Source organism: Plecotus auritus (assembly GCF_963455305.1).
Source record: "Plecotus auritus genome assembly, chromosome: 13".
NCBI classification, from domain to species: domain Eukaryota; kingdom Metazoa; phylum Chordata; class Mammalia; order Chiroptera; family Vespertilionidae; genus Plecotus; species Plecotus auritus.
In genome coordinates, this window is record NC_137779.1 from 24,117,457 (window position 1) to 24,135,036 (window position 17,580).

The 17,580-nt window shown below is 42.6% G+C and overlaps 1 protein-coding gene across 2 annotated transcripts in view; it reads left to right on the forward strand.

Moving 5' to 3' along the window:
* The window catches only part of CORO1C (coronin 1C), a 64,465-nt gene that overhangs the window by 25,611 nt on the left and 21,274 nt on the right, over window positions 1-17,580 (forward strand). The window lies entirely within an intron of this gene.

Genomic DNA, 17,580 nt, shown 5'->3' on the forward strand with positions numbered 1-17,580 from the left:
TCATTAAACAGAAAGGTGAACTCTGTTCTGGGCGTGACCTCTGTGGATGAAAAAGATTATCATAATGATGCTGTGAGCATGGCAGGCAAGGAATTTTATGATTTGGTTAGTAGTCATCCACTTTTCACAAACATTTTTCCAAAGGTATAGTTTAAAAACAATCGTTTTTATTTGGGCAGAAATTTATAAGACCATCTTTTTTGTGTGTGAAGTCATGAGGACTGAGACTTGGTTTTTTGAATGATAAATGAAATGAAAGCTCAAGAAAAGGTTCCCAGTGATGCAGATTTCAAGTCTGGATAACAGTAAGTTTCAACGTAGGATCTAAACAGTGTTAACAAGCGGTAGAAATAAAGGATCTTCACTGAAAGTGATTTTGTGTGACCTTCTACATCAGTGGGCTTCCCAGTTCTCCCTACTCCATCCAGAGAGTCATTTCCAATACAGTTAAGATTGGAGATTTGTGATTTTCTGATTATTCTTGAATATTGGTGGGTGAAAATCTGTACTTGTTTTAACAGGAAATCCCAGAATCACAAATAATTGAGAGGGTTGGGGGTGGGCAGTGTTGCTGTGTCAGAGAGAACCTGGAAAGAGTAATTTTCTAGTTAGCTTTTGGAGGAAAAAAAGTTGGTGAGTCCTGAGCTCTGATAAGGGCTCAGTGCTGGTGAGGATGCAGGTGTTGGGTCACATTACAGCTGTTTCCACTCTGCTGAGAACAGTGGGTCTCCCTGAGTCTGAGCCATGCATACCAGGGGCACGTCTCATCATTATGGACCATGTGATTCTGAAAGTGGTTACAATAAAGTGGTTTTCTGTCAAAGTATTGTTTCCCATTTGGGTGTTTTTTCCTTAGGAAAAACTCTCACTGGGAAAACTTCCAATTCTCTTGTACTTTTCTCTCAGATGCTTATGACTAACTTGTTTTATTTTAACATCCGATTTTTACTTTAGCGACTGGATTGATGTGATATTACATAATAGGACCATTTCACTACAGAAATAGGGGGTGGATGCCTTTGGGGAACAAATTCGATATGTGTTTTCAAATGCATCTTCTAATTTGCGGAATCATTGATGATATTTTAAAGAAGAATTTTTCATTAAATGGAAATTTAATTTTCTACTTGGATACTTTTATTTCTGTGGAGAACATTGCTGTTTATTGGCAAATAATACATGATAATCTTATAACTATACTTAAACCTGATTTTGGAGTGGGAGTTTGAAATTAATGCCAGTTGCATTTGGTCTCCACAACTTTTTAGTTTATTTGTTTACCAAGAGCAAGGAATATTGGGAAACCTGACTTTTTAGTGGTGGATTTTTGGTGTCCAGCTGAGAAGATGTTTCAGCTTTGTCAGTCAAGATAAGGCACTGGAGTACCATGATCTGTTTTGGAATTGAGTTTTTACTTTTATAACCTGGGCTGCTTTTGTTTAAAAGTGAAGAAAAATCAAATTTGTACATATAACATGAAGTGATGCTTGAAATCAAGATCATAGGAAGTGATGCTCTAGGTGTGTATTAGGCTCCAGTATGTGTTGATAGCAGTCTGGGATTACTCTAAACATGAACTTGAGGAGATGGGTATTTATTTTATTTTATTTTTCAATTAGGGGTATGGTTTTTAATAACCATCTCAGAGACTTCTGGTAATGTTTCCCTCCCCCCCCCCACTTTTTTTTTTTTTTAATATAGACAGGCAGACTGGTTTGGGTGATGCTGTCGGGGCTCTTAGTACATATTAATATTGAATATGCATGTATCGATCTTAAGATGTATTGTGACACTTTCAGAAAGGCTCCCATTTAAAAACATGGTCTTCATTGAATTTATCTTCAAAGCTAGTTAGTGTTAGCTGTAAATAGGGCTTATTATTGCAACCTCATGAGGCTTTTGTGGTTAGATTCCGGGAGAATCATGGTCTCTGTCTTGCAGGACTTAAAATAGAAATGGAGAGAGTAGTAGGGACATACATTAAAACACATACACAGCAAGAGGTAAGTTTAGGGATGAATGCATGTTTACTTTAGCTGGTTTACGAGGTTTTTGTTAGGAAGGTTTTATTAGAGAAAGTGGGATTTTAAGAGGTCACTGTCAGAGGAATATGAAAAGTACTCAGCCCTGAGGTGGGGCGATTTAGGTTAACACGTGATTCGGGATCTCTTTTGTAATGTTTCCTTCAAGCTATGGCATGCCATTCTGTCATGACTTTTTAAGGTGTGGCTTAGTATGCATTTTCTTATTCTTTGGTCTTGCAGAGGCTGAATAATAGCAGTCTTGCTGAACAGAAGTTGGCTTTGTGGTTTTGGCTATAGGGATTTTTCCCACCACAACTGCATGAACTGCCTTGTCCCAGTCCCCCGTGCACTCTACCACATGGGCATGAACAAGCCTCTCCTGTGTGGAGTAGCTGCACTCGTGATGTGGGACTGAGGCATTCCCATCCTGCTGTGAACCATGTGGGGCATTCAGACACATCACACCATTTTGTGGTTAGGTGCACGTGCACCAGAATTTCAGATCACAGTGAGCCTGTAAATCCTAACTTCAACAAATAGGGTGAGGGGGTGCCAGGGTTCTTGTCCCAGCCTTACAAAGGGTTCTGCATTCTGGAGAAAGGGGCTGATGCGTAGATGATTAAAGAGTCCGGAGACGAAAGATAATTTTGAAAGGCATTGGGGGTCAGAGGATCTTCAGCTAAAGGAACTGAAGACTCCTTCCTCGATGCAGGACCCTGCTTTTATTAATACAACTAGAGGCCCGGTGCACGAAATTCATGCATGGGGGGGGGGGGGGCGGGGAATGTCCCTCAGCCCAGCCTGCACCCTCTCCAATCTGGGACCCCTCGAGGGATGTCCGATTGCCCGTTTAGGCCCGATCCCATTAGGCCATTGGGATTGGGCCTAAACGGGCTGTCGGACATCCCTCACAATTCAGGACTGCTGGCTCCCAACTGCTCACCTGCTTGCCTTCCTGATTGCCTCTAACCGCTTCTGCCTGACAGCCTGATCACCCCCTAACCACTTCCCTGCCAGCCTGATTGATGCCTAACTGCTCCCCTGCCAGCCTGTTTGCCCCTAACTGCCCTCCCCTGCAGGCCTGGTATCCCCCAACTGCTCTCCCCTGCAGGCCTGAGTCCCCCCCCCCAACTGCCCTTCCCTGCAGACCCAGTCACCCCCAACTTCCCTCCTCTGCTGGCCGGGTCACCCCTAACTGCCCTCCCCAGCAGGTTTGATTGCCCCCAACTGCCCTCCCTTGCAGGCCTGGTCCCTCCCAACTGCCCTCCCCTGCTGGCCATCTTGTGGTGGCCATCTTGTGTCCACATGTGGGCAGGATCTTTGACCACATGGGGGCAGCCATCTTGTGTGTTGGAGTGATGGTCAATCTGCATATTACTCTTTTATTAGATAGGATAGAGGCCTGGTGCATGGGTGGGGGCCGGCTGGTTTGCCCTGAAGGGTGTCCCGTATTAGGGTGGGGGTTCCCTTGGGGCGTGGGGCGGCCTAGGCGAGGGGTCTGTGGTGGTTTGCAGGCCGGCCAAACCCCCTGATGACCCAAGCGGAGGCCCTGGTATCTTGGATTTATTTATCTTCTACAATTGAAACTTTGTAGCCTGGAGGGGAGCCAAGCCTTCTGCTCGCTCCCTGGTGGCAGCCATTTCTGTTGAGATTTATGTATCTTCTGTAATTGAAACTTTGTAGCCTTAAGCGGAGGCCAAAGCAGGCCAGGGCTGCAGAAGCTTGGCTTCCTCCATCGCCGCGGGCAACCCTAGCCTCCTTTTCTCTCCAGCTCCGTGGCTGCCGCCATTTCTGTTGGGATTTATTTTATCTTCTATAATTGAAACTTTGTAGCATTGAGTGGAGGCCTGGGCCGGCAAGGGCAGGCAGAAAGCTTGTCTTCCTCCATTGCCAGGGAAACCCAAGCCTCCCTCCTGCTCTCTGTGGCTGCAGCCATCTTGGTTGGGTTTATTTGCATATTCCCTCCTGATTGGCTTGTGGGTGTAGCAGAGTGATGGTCAATTTGCATATTACTCTTTTATTAGATAGGATTTGTCCTTAGGCAAGGTGGAGATATACACTTCAAAGGGTAGGGTTACAGAAGCATTGTCAGTTTGGGGAATAGCTTATAGCTGTTCAGGTGTTTGACCAACAGGAGGCAATGAAATGCCCTGAGCTGTCTGGCAGTTAACAATCCTATTCAGGTTTGGGGGAAGTACCGTTTAGCCGTTCCAACAGGCAAACTACATATGTGGCTCACCCTTGTTGAGCCGCCCAAGCTTCACCAACCTTTTGGTGAAACTCTTGTAATTATTACATGCTGGAATTGGTTCCCGGCAGGGGGGAGTTGGTTAGAATTATATGCTCTTGCTCTCTTAACATTCACTTGGATGAAGGATGCAAATTGAAGGGCTCCTATCTTGCCAAATTGCTCTCTCCCTTCCTCCCTAGACTATTCTTACCTGCTAGTATTAGAGTGATGGCTAATTTCATCCTCCTTTTAACTGCCTTAGAGAGCAGCTCTGCTCTGAGCCCTTATGGGATAGGTGTGGCCAGGTCTCTGTTAACCTTTTGGCTCTGTTGATCTCCTGTGTCCTTCTAGCTCCTCTGGTATCTACACTAATAAAAGAGAAACATCTCCGCTACACCCACCAGCCAATCAGGAGCAAGTATGCAAATTAACCCTATAAAGATGGCACTGCTGGAGTGTCTGGGCCTGTCTGCCTGGCCGGGGGCCATGTGGGCAGTGGATCCAGCCTCGCCGCTCCACCGCTGCTGGAGTGTCCGGGCCTGTCGGCCTGTCCGGGGGCCGTGGGAGCCCAGCGGCGAGGCTGAATCCACCGCTGTTGGGGTGTCTGGGCCTGTCAGCCCCTCCATGAGGCTGTATGCTGCGTCCAGGGGCCACATGCAAATTGTCCCCTCAGGAGTTTGACCGGGAGACCAGGAGTTCGATCACTTGCTATGACATGCACTGAATGAAGTGGGGCAGTGCAGAATGAAGGAAGACCCCAGCTAGCAGCCGGGGAAGGCAGGCTCCAGCCAGCAGCTGGCAGCTGGCAGCTGTGGAAGGGAAGCCCCGGCCAGCAGCCGGAGGGCCCCGATCCGACCTGATCACCAGCCAGGCCTAGGGACCCTAGCTGTGCACGAATTTCGTGCACCAGGCCTCTAGTAGTTGTATAATGCCTCATACTAGTATACCTTATATACAGTTATGTACGTTTCTGCCATTTATTTTAGGAACTATGTGTGGGAATATCTGAGGTCTTGCTATATTTATGTCTGTGAACTATCTTTTCAATTCATTTTGTGGTCTTTCTCAACTAGGGTTTTGTGAAAAAATTCAGCCCTACAGAAAATCATTTCAATGAATATTTTCTTAGTTCTCTCAAAGATGGGACATGGCTGTGCCTTCTAGATGCATAGGAAATAGATTAATTCATTATAGTAGCTTCCTTAGGGCATTAGGACTTAATTCTCTCATAAATCTTGTGTTTTGAGTGTTTTTCTGCCATATTTATTTAAGAAGAAATCTTGATTCATTTCAGTCAGTATTCTGAGTAGTATTCTAATCGTTCAGTGTCCAACTCACTTGTTACCTCTTCATTTGCTGAGACAGTGGAAATCATTCTTTGGGTTCTCTTAGCTGCTTGCCCATGCTACTAGTACCACAAACTTCATTGTCACGTTGTATTATAATTATTTTCTTCCTTCTTAACAGATAAGGGGAGGGAAGTTAGAATGATATGCTCTTGATTCCCTGCCATTCACTTGGATGGAGGGTGCAAACTGGTAGCTCTTGAAAACAGGTTCTCCAAAGTCTTGCCTTATGCTATTGTGGTAGTGGCCTCCAGGGATTCTTACCTCCTTGTGTTCATGCCCTGTGTGGTGCCCTCCCACATTAAATAGGCTGACTGTATTACCACGAGGATATGGTGCAGTTGGTGGAGTGTGACTCTGAGGCGAGGTCATAAAGCATCATGGCTTCTACTTTATCTTTTTTGGAGCCTCCACCTTCCAAGCAGCTCTGTGGAGAGGTCCATAGGACTTCCCACCAGTAGCCAGCACCAACTTAACAGACATGTGAGGGAACCATCTTAAAAATGGATCCTGCATCCCTGGCTGACACTTTGACTCATGAGAATCCAGAGCCAAAACTACCCAGATAACTGTCGCTTTTCAATTCCTGACCCTCAGAAACTGTGGGAGATAATAAATGTTTATTGCTTTAAGTAGCTGAGTTTTAGAGTGAAGCAGCAATTGATAACTCATACATGTATTCTCAGAATATGGTGCTTGATTCATAATGTGAGGTCACATAATACATAAATGAGTACTTCACAATGACCTAAAAGGCTGTTTCATAGTTTTAAGCATTCCATTAAAAAAAACAACTATATATATATATATATCATTCTTAAATCTTATGAGTAATTGGAGGATTCTATATAGAATCAAGAGAAAGTTTTAATGTTATATGGCAAGATCCTTATGTTCCATGATACTGTCATATAACCTAAAAAATATGTTATAAGGTCATACTCACTATCATCTACATAACTTCAAATTACATTATTGGTTTTTGGGAATGTTAGCATTGATGGTGGGTCTGAAGGTGATTTTTATTTTTTTATAATACCTTTACTTTTTACAAAATGTTTTACAATGAACTTATTACATGTAAAGATGATTTTTTAAAGTATTGTCATGTAAAGAGCTAATTGTGTAAGTTTTAGTGAAATCTAAAACAGTACTTTAAAAAAATCATATTCATTCATTCACATACTCATTCCTTAGACATTTGAGCACCTGCTCTGTGCGATGACCTATGTTGGGTTCTTGCTCTTAACTTTTGATAACAGTTGACCTTGATCTCTTCAATGGGAAGCTCTGTGTGTGTATGAAGTGCTCTCACACAGCAGTGAGAGATGAGTTCCGACTGAGGCTCAGAAGTCAACGAAGTCATCACAGAATATTCTATTAGAATTCAGGTTTTCCTGTGTGTAGGAGCTAGAGATGAAACAGAAGAGGAGCCCAGCCAATTCCCTAAACTGGGTTAAAAGGGATGCTCTGGGACGGCAAAGAAGGAGGTGGGAGCCACGTTCTTCCTTCAGATTCCTGGATCTCTGGGAATTTAGATAGACCTTTCTAGTGTTGGAGAAATGGGATATTTGATTGGAGGGAGATTGAGAGAAGCTGAAGGATACCTGCTTTTTAAATATATATATATATATATATATATATATATATATATATATATATATATATATCCCCTAGTATTTTATTGATTTCAGAGAGGAAGGGAGAGGGAGAGAGAGATAGAAACATTAATGATGAGAGAGAATCATTGATCGGCTGCCTCTTGCATGCCCCACACTGGGGGATCGAGCCCGCAACCTGGGCATGTGCCCTGACCAGGACTCGAACCGGGACCTCCTGGTTTATAGGTCGTCACTCAACCACTGAGCCATGCCGGCCCGGGCTGAAGAATAGCTTTTTGATAGAAAAATCACATTTCTTGGCTCTCCCCGCCCTCCTCATTGTAAATAGTGCAAAATTGGTCTTTTCCGTGATCATTTGATGGAGGAGAACCAGAATAAGCACTGTTCTACATTTTTTGGATTATTGTTATAACTGGAACAACATTGCACGTTTCCTCTGTATCAGCTTCAGGAAAAGGCAGTGACTTCATGTTATAGTCTTAAAAACGAGACTCCAAAATGATATCTGAATATGCTTAGAGGGCCCCCCACCTAAATGGAGTCTCAGTTTCTGCACATTGTAGAACTGCTGTCATCCCTCTGTTCTTCATTTGCAGAAATTGAAACTCAGATTGAATGATTGCCCAGAGCTGTGAGTCTTTCATGAACTAGAATTTAGGTCTCTGAATCTTGGTTTGATTTGTACATGTATATTTTTGAGTAATATTTCCCCCCCACTGAGTGTGAAAGATTTTGGGGGTGGGGCAGTAGGTATAGAAACTGCAGTCTAATTGACACTTAATCCTTTGCATCTTTCTCTGGGATTAGGGACTTAATAACAAAAACACTGGCCTGTCAGGGCTTTGATTCTGTCAGCTCAGAAAATTGTCTTAAGGTTTGTCTATACCATGTCTTGTGCAGAAATAGCAGCAATGAATGATGAAATCACAGCAGTTCGCATTTTTGAGGTTTTAAGTGCCAGGCGCCATGCTGATAGGTGCCTTCTTTCTTGGACTAGTTCAAAAGAAATGGCAGCCTCCGATGGTGCTTTTACCCAGCACCTGCTGGATTTGCATTGGCTGCAACCCCCCCCTCCCCCCCCTTACTGTACACTGCTGACAGGCAATTTCCATTCCCACAATTAGCGGCACTCCATTTGGACAAGGGTAGCAATGCCAATAGCCCTGTGTACAGATGTGGACTTTGGGCCCATGGTGGCTTTGGTGTTACGAGCAGGGTTCATTGTCAGTGTCCTGGAATGCCCATTCACTGGCTCCTGAAATAGACACTGTCTGATGCCCTGAGCACCTTAAACTGTCAGTTGTATGGGCCCTGAAAGGCTGGGAGGCCTGATGAGTGTGTGTGTTGGGGGTGGGGGGTGGGGGAGAGGTTGGAGGAGGCAGGGGGAAGGCACCAGGTGCAGAACAATGACTTCCAAATTATGTCACGAGCTGCCAGCCACACGAGCGAGTGAACCCTACACGGTCTCATTATCACATGAAGCGCCACAGAAGGGCCTTTTCATTTTCTCCCAGTGACTCCGTTTTCCATAGTCTTGCTATGGAGGGTGGGGTGAGATGGGGGACACTCTACTCAACCTCAGTTAACAATGGTGCACAAAGTCCTGGCAGAAGGAACCTCACAATGTACCCTGGGGCTATTTTTGATTACAGTGAGTGACTGTGACTCAGAGTGTGCCCTGGCAGATGACGGCTTCCACCCCCCTCCCCCCTCCCCCCCCTCGGAGATGAGCAGGCTGCCTGTCCTTTGTGTGTTTCCTTGGCCAGCCTCTCGAACTGCTGCAGTTCACTGATATGTCCACAGCAGCCGGCCCGCAGGCTTGACAAGGCTCTGACAGTGGTTTTTACCATATATGGCCATCAGAGCTCTGGGGCTGTCAGCTGGCCAGGATAATTTCCTTCCTTTGCTTTGATTGGCTGCACAGCGGCTCAGAGAACGGTGGGATCTGGGAGTGTGTGGTGAAGGGAAGCCACTGAGTCAAGTGCAAAGAACGTTTAACTCTTTCCTGTTTTTTTGGAGCCCGAGTCTGTGCAGAGCACAAGACAAGTGCTGCCGGCAGAAGCCCTCAGTGCAGAAACATGATGGCCCAGGCCTGGGAAAGCAGCGAAGAAAAGGTTCTTGAATGCAGATTACTCTGAAATAGACTCAGGTTTAATGGACAAATTTCTGCAGTCCTGATTTGTCCAGAAGCCACTTTATAAATCATAGGTAGCAGATTTTCTGTTCTTACCAAGTTGAATATCAGTGCTAGTTAGGGATGCGACCTGAGTTGAGTGTAGGGAAGGCTGAGCTGGGAGGACCAGTGATGTAGCACGTGTTGGCACTCTCAGAGGAGTGGTGGCTTGGGTTTCTCTTCTGGCTGAACTTTAAGTCATGAGTAAATGATACAAGCTACTGAATTGGGTCTCTACTCCTGTCCTCCTGCTTATTTACAGCCGCTGCAAGATGGGAACTGCCTCAGCCGTGAAGCCCAAGGCATAAAATCGTTGTAATTTTTTTCTGCTTTTCACCCCCACTTCAAGTGGGAAGGCACCAGGTGCAGAACAATGACTCTGAAATAGACTCAGGTTTAATGGACAAATCCACTTCAAGGAGGGTGGATTTTTATTCTGAGGCTTGTGGGCAAACCAGTGTAGAACTGGGATTGAAGGGGGAGCCCTGGAGTTCATCATTCTCAGAGGGTCCCAGGGGAGATTACCTCCAGTGTCATTTTCTCAGTGCAAGGGGTGAGGCAACCAGTTACTCTCCTCTCTAATTTGACACTGGATGCTTTGTTTTAATTTCCTATATTTGTACTTACATCAATAGTTCTTTTGCTTTTCAGCTTTTGCTTTGAAGCTGAATTTTATTTTGACTTGGTTCTTCTACCTCATCTTGGGTTTCTAGATTTTGTTTGTTCTCAGACCATAAATATCATATGAAATTACTTGTCTGCAATGATGAGGTTTTCACTTCATAAATTTTTTTGTTAAGTCAGGAAGTTAGAGAATATAGCTTCTCTGGTCACCATTGGGAATTTAGGCGTGGTTAAGGAGATGTTAATTAACTTTTCCACTTTTTTGCTTTCTGATAATAAAATATCCATTGTTTTAGAGTAACTTCTCTCAGGTTTTTACAACTGAAGACAGTTGTAAAGAGGACACTTGATGGCAAAATGATTTGCTTGTCATTTCACTGTGCCCATAAAGACTTTTTTTAAACTCACAGGCAGGTGAGGTCTCTGCAGAACCACACTGCCCCTCCCTGGCAGCTTTAGTGCTTAGCTTACCTTACAGGACTGGGTAATCTCATCTGTGTTTTATTTCAGAGCACCTTCTCTTAGATTGGTGTTTCTGGTTCATTTAAAGTAAAACCTCCTCAGAATGTTTTATTCCTGGGCTGTGAGCTGTCACCTTCAGTGAGCAGCCTGTCAACAAGTCATATATTGTGTGCGTTAGCCCTTATGGTCTGCTGCAGAAGCCCGGTTTTATCTGGGCTGCTTCTCCCCTGTCTTGGGACCACAGTCAATATAGCTCCTCCCTGTGGGGCAACAGGGCATTAAGAGTTTTCAGCAGAACACATATCCACATAAATAATACTGTTACAAGAAAAAGGAAGTTGAATAAAAAGGAAAACCCACTTCAGTAGACATCCTTTTTTTACTCCTTTGAACTCTGCACATTGTGAATGGAGCCCTTATGCCTGGGCTGGAAACTTTTCCTGTGCTTCCGAGCACATGTTTGACTTACCATTCTCCTTGCTGAGAGTTAAAAAAATTCTTACTGTATTACTTCAAGGCCAGTAATGAGTTATCAATGCCTTTGAAAAGATCTTTTAATTTAGGGACCTTATGATAAAGTTCTTGAAATTTGGGCACATGAAGTGAATTTGATTAGCATTTTTTCCTAAAACGAAAACTTTTATGAATATAAAGTGGGGATGAACAGTGGAAAATCTTTATACCTTGTTCCTTGCATTAGGTTGGGCTAGGGCTGTTTAAGCCCTTACATCAGAGGGTGGTATAATCAGTCTGTATAATAAGCACAGATTATAATAATCCTATATAATAAAAGGGTAATATGCAAATAGACCGAACGGCAGAACAACTGAACAACCAATCAAAGTGTAATATGCTAATGATATGCTAAGGCTGCTCAACCACTTACTATGACGTGCACTGACCACTAGGGGGCAGATGCTCTGACTGGTAGATTAGCTTGCTGCTGCGGTCTGGCTGATCGGGACTGAGTGAGATGGGCCGGACATACCCTAGAGCCTTCCTGTGGTCTCTCCCCAGCCCAATCTTGCACCGGTGGGGTACCTCAGCCTAGCCTGTGCCCTCTCGCAATTCAGGACCCCTTGGGGGATGTCGGAGAGCCAGTTTTGAGCCTCTCCCGATCAGGACTGATGGGCGCGAGCCCGCCACAGGCACAGTAGGGCTGGGATGAGCGGAAGTAACAGGTATGAGCTACAGGTGGCGTTGGACTGCGGGTTGTGGCCGATCCCTGCAGGCCACCCAGAGGGACCCCACCTGTGCACGAATTCGTGCACTGGGCCTCTAGTGGATTATAAAATGGCTGGATACTAAGATTACAGTAGGTTAGAAGTTGGAAAAGTACTGGGAAGCTGCCTGTGCTGGACTAGATAAGGGAGACAGTACAGAGAGCAACCAGAACCCAGCACCCTGGAAGAGCTTGGGCTTCTATGATTGAACTCCAGAATGTAAACTAGAAAGAAGTAGCATGTGGAGTTCCTTGAGCATCTTCAAAGGATTATTTGATTTGACTGATAAGATTATTGTGTGTCACCTTTTATCACCACAGGAGTTTACTAGGTTTATGAAAACATGTTAGTTATGAGAAAGACTAAGCTTGCTGGGTAGTGTTCTGTGGCTTTAACAATATGTTACATTTTGAGTGAACCAGTATTATTAGGTTGATTTTCCTTAGGACCAGTTCAGTAGCTTCTTCAACCTAATACTGCACAAGCTAAAGTGTGGATCTAAAACAATTATCATGTGAGGGGCCACTCATATTAAGAAATAATTATTCTGGCCTGGCCAGTGTGGCTCAGTGGTTGAGCATCAGCCTGTGAACCAGGAGGTCATGGTTCGATTCCCAGTCAGGGCATACGCCTGGGCTGCATGCAGCTCAATCCCCAGTAAGGGGCGTGCAGGAGGCAGCATATATATAGTGATACTCATTATATAATGCATTGGTTATATTGGAAGCATCCCAATGCTGAATTTTGAGAGTTTGATAATGTTATAATGTCTGCGGGTACATCTGTAATACACCGTTAGTTCTTTTAAAACCACATCATAGAGTGGAACTCCTTTATAGAAACGTATCCGTGAGATCTCTGTACATGTTTGTTAGTATATATTTAGAATGTATTGATTGCACAGTACTGGCCTTGGCATGTAGGATGAGCGTACCTCTTAAGTATGAATCCTTTTTTGAAATGAGGTGTGAAAAATAAGACACACTGTTAAGTGAAAGTGGAAGCAGTGGTTGTTTTCCATTGATATTGATGGCAGTTATCCTTACAACTAGAATTACGAGAGTTACGTTGAATTTTGTATGCCTAAGGAGGAATGTTTTTGCAAATTTACACACATTCCTCCTTAGAGCAGTTAAGATCAAGATATGTATTAATGATGCTTAAATTTTTATTTCACCCTACCCCCTTTAAAAAATAAAAAAGCCCATTGGTCGAAAGTGTTGCCTAACTCTGTAAGTTTAGTTGAAGCCTCAGTCTCCAGGAGCTCTGCTGAGTTTTATTTTGCTGCTTTGAAATGGTTGAGGACTTTCCCCAAACCTAAAGCAAATGATAGTGCTGGTGTCTAGGAGGTTTTCTGCCACTGTGAGGGTTGCTGGCTGGAACCCGTCAAAGCCATCAGCCTCAGCTTGGGCCAGCCACATGGAAATTGTGCTGTCACACTTCTCTCTTGTGCCAGCTGCACACACACTCTGAAGGTGGAATTTTCCCTGGGGCTCATGTTGCTTGGCCCCTGGCAGGCCACTGGATCTTTTAGATAACGTCTGTAAGCTAGTGTCCTGACCTCGTTCACTAACGTCCCTGAATTTTGAATTGGACTCTGGGCCGAAGCCTGAGGGGAACTTGGTGTTGGTCCTTTTTACCACTTGAGTTGACTTGCTGGTAATTCCCACCATTTGGAATTGTAGTTAAAGAAGTACAATAACAGTCTGTGGCATGTGATTAGGACTAGTAAGTAATCAATAAATAAAAAGCTTTGTTTAAAATGGGAGGTCTAACTGGCTGACTCACAATTCTCAGCTAAATATTCAATTCCATGCTAGAAAAGTAGTACTGTTCTAGATGATGCAACTGAGGAGACACATCCCTAATGAAACAGTGGACTCATTTGTTAGTAAATGAAATTATTCTATCAATAAGTCTTGAAAAATTGATGGGTAGTTCTTAAAATAAATCACCATTTAGTAAAAAAAAAAAAAAGATACTTAAAAGCAGGCATTAAATTCCTGTAAATCTTCCTTCTAGCCTCAGCATTCATTTAAATTTGCTGCTCAGAGGTGCAGGTAAGCTGTGTATGTCACCATGACTTCTGTGGATGTCTTTGTGAATGGTCCTTCACAGTCTAGCAAATTAGACATGGATTCCTTGGTTTATTCACTGGATGATAAATGAGGATGTGTCATGGGTATGAATGAGAAATGCATTCTCATTTAGATCCTAGTGCAAAATGTCTTTCAGAAATGATGTGTTCTCATCTTTACCATATAAGGCCATTATTGTATGGTTTCCTTCAGTTTCCGTGTACTTGAGCTCTCAGCAGTTTATAATTGCCCAGCTCCACCCTTTTAGTGACATATACATATACTCATTGGGTGAACTATGTTGTGCTTTTTAAAAAATTTTTATTTTGTTATGGGTAAGAATGTGTGTTCTTTTTTTTTTGTGTGTGTGTGTACAAATACCATCATTTATAAGAATGTGTGTTCTTGACTGTGTTGCGAACATACTGTATGTAAAATGATCAGTGTACTGTAGATTTAAAATGCCAATTTTCTCACACTTTCATCTTTTTTTTCTGTTCCTTTATCACTATCAGACATTTAGTCAATTCCCTTTCTGTTGTGCTGCGATATGATGCTACTTTCCCTGTTTTATTTATTGTACAGATTTATGATGATGTCACAACCAGAGGAAGCAGCTGTTTGTAGGATATAATTTTTTATTAACTCCTTGTTTCTGATAACCAGCTGCCAATAATTTCAGCATTATTTTAGTGCCTTTTTCATCTCATAGCTTAGTGGAAATTTTCTTTCCCTATAGAAATCTAGTGATATTTTAGATCTCTACTTTTTTACTTTCTTTGTACTCAGTTTCTTTATTTAGAAAAATGGGGATGATAAAGTTCCTATATCATAAAGGTACTTGTGAGAATAAAGATATAAGGGCTTTCAAACAGTTCCTAACATGTAACATAAGCATTCTAAAAGTGTTAGTTGTTATTTGTTTTTGATACAAAGGAAGGAAGGAAATACGTGGTAGTTGCCCTTTAAATAACATTCAGATTCTGGGCTTAGAGCTTGTATGCTATAAACTTGTAGGGGCTGAGTTGGGAATGGCAGAAATGCTTAATACTGCTCAAATATCTTACTTGACTGACAAATACTGGTTATAGCTATTAACTGTTAGCCTGGGTTGCTTAATTTTAACCTAAAAAAAAGTCATTTAGTAAGCTTCTCAGTACGTAATTAAGAACAACTCTTAATAGCACTTCCAGATTCCAAAATTGTTTTATGTCTGAGCAAAAGCTCTTCTTAACCCAAATTGAAAAAAAAATATTTGGTGTTCTTGGAAGTTCAGAATTCAGTACTTTGCCATCAGGGATGCCAAATGTGGTTTGCTGGGGAGAGCCTAAGAGTGCAAAGACCCTGGGATACAATAAACAATTCAGACAGAAAAACTGTTTTCCTTGAGAGTAAAGATTACTTAAAAATGTAAAGTTAGCCTGACCAGTGTGGCTCAGTGGTTGTGCATCTACCTCTGAACCAGAAGGTCACGGTTCATTTCCCCGGTCAGGGCACATGCCTGGGGTGCGGCTCCTTAGTCGAGGGTGTGGAGGAGGCAGCTGATCGATGATTCTTTGTCATCATTGATGTTATTCTCCCTCCCTCTTCCTTCCTCTCTGAAATCAATTAAAAAAATATATATATTAAAAAGTAAAGTTAGGAACAAGTGTTTCTCAACTTTATTGTATTACTATTTATAAAAAATAGGATACAAATCAAACAAACAAAAAGTAAAATAATAGGGCATTCATGTGCTCACCCACAAGATTAAGCAGATGTTAAGATTTTGCCATGTTTGTTTCATATATCTTTTTTGAAAAACAATAAAGCATAACAGATGTAGCTAAGATACCATCCATCTTTACTTCTTCCTCCTTCCCCAGAGGTAATTGTTTCCTCAAAGTTGGTATGTATCATATTTTGTACTTCTATTATATGTGTATGTATCTAAACAGACTATTATTTTGTGTCTGTTAAACTTTTATATGATACTTATTCCCATACCAAAGGACAGTGAAATTGCTTCTGTTTTCTTTTTTCCACGATTCCCACAGTGCTGCAGTTAATATCCTTCTTGTGCAAAACATGGGGCTTTCCTCTCACACAGACCACCTACAAGTGGGACTGCCGAGGGGTGGGCATCCTCACCTCCAGCTATTTCCAGATTGCTCTCAAAAGGGATTGTAGTGAGATAGTCTCTCCTGTGATCAGTTTTTATGAGTTCCTCTTTCCCAGCACACTTGCCAGCATTTATATGTAGACTTCCAAATTGTTGCCAATTTTAATAGGTATAAAATGTTACCTCATTGTTTTAATTTGCTGTTCCCTGATTATAATGAGATGATGTTTTCATATATCTATTGGTTTTTCAGGTTTCCTTCTCTGTGAATTCTCTGCTCATATCGTCCGTTATTCTGTTAGGTTGCTGTTGACTTTGTCAGGTCTATATGCTGCATCTATCTATATAAAAGCCTAATATGCAAAGTGTCCCCTCTGGAGTTCGACCGACTGGGAGTTCAGTCGCACACTATGACATGTGCTGACCACCAGGGGGCAGCGTGGAATGAAGGAAGGCCGCAGCCAGCAGCCGAGGAAGGCCCTGGCTGGCAGCCGGCAGCCACTTAGGGACCCTACCCATGCACGAATTTCGTGCACTGGGCCTCTAGTATATATATATCTTCCCCCAGAGTCTGCAACTTGTCTTTTCACTTGCTTATGGTTTTTGAGAACAACTCACACGGCTAAATTTGGGTTACTTTTTTTATTTTTTAGGGAGTTTGCAACAGTATTTATAAGTCTGGTAGATTTTCGTTTCTCCATAACTGTCCTTTGTATCTAGGTGGACATTACTGTGTAACGAGGTCAGCAGTGCTCCTCTTTTTTCTCTTCTGGGAACGTTGGTTTGAATGTTTGGTAAAATTCACCTGTGAAACCATCTGGGCCTAGTGATTTTTGGTACTTGGTGACTGCTTGATTTATGGGGCTGTGTGGAATGATACTTAGCTGGTTCTTTTATGCTTATAGGTCTATTCAGGTTTTCTATTTATTGAAAAAGTTTTGATAAGTTAGATTTTTATCTAAGAGATTGCTTATTTCATCTGGACTTTTCAAATTTATTATCAAATGTTATTCCTAGTATTTTCATATCATGTAAATTTCTACCAAATTATGTCCCTTTTTAATATCTGGTATTTCTGCCTTTTGTCTTCCATATCTAATTTTATTGATTTGGTTTATTATTTACTTTTTGTTACTTTCTTCTCATAATTTTATGTTCTTTGGGTTTATTCTTACATCATTAATTTTCCATCTTCTCTCATATATGCATTTAAGGCTATAAATTTTTTCCTAAGATCTGTTTTAGCTATATCCCACAAGCTTTGATATGTTATTGAGAAGGGTTTCCAGACCCAATATCTGTGTGTGCATGTAGACTTCTCCATACCAACAAGCAATTCTCAGACAGCAGCAGGGTGCTGGAGAATTCAACTCAATTCTGACACTGTCTTCCCAGAGATAGCATCACATTCCACAGGTTAAAGGTTCAGACCTACAAGACTGCTTCCCTCCCCCAACACATACTTCAGGTGCTAGTCACAAGTCCAGGTTGTTACCTGTGCTTCTGACTCACAAAGTGATGTTCCAAGGGTTTGATTAATTCTCTAGAATGGCTCACAGAACTCAGGAAAACTCCTTTACTCACTAGGCTACTGATTTATTACAAAGTTTATTGAAGGATACGAATCAACAGCCAGATGAAGAGATACATAGGTGAGGTCCCCAACAAAGGCGCTTCTGTCCTTGTGGAGCTTGGGG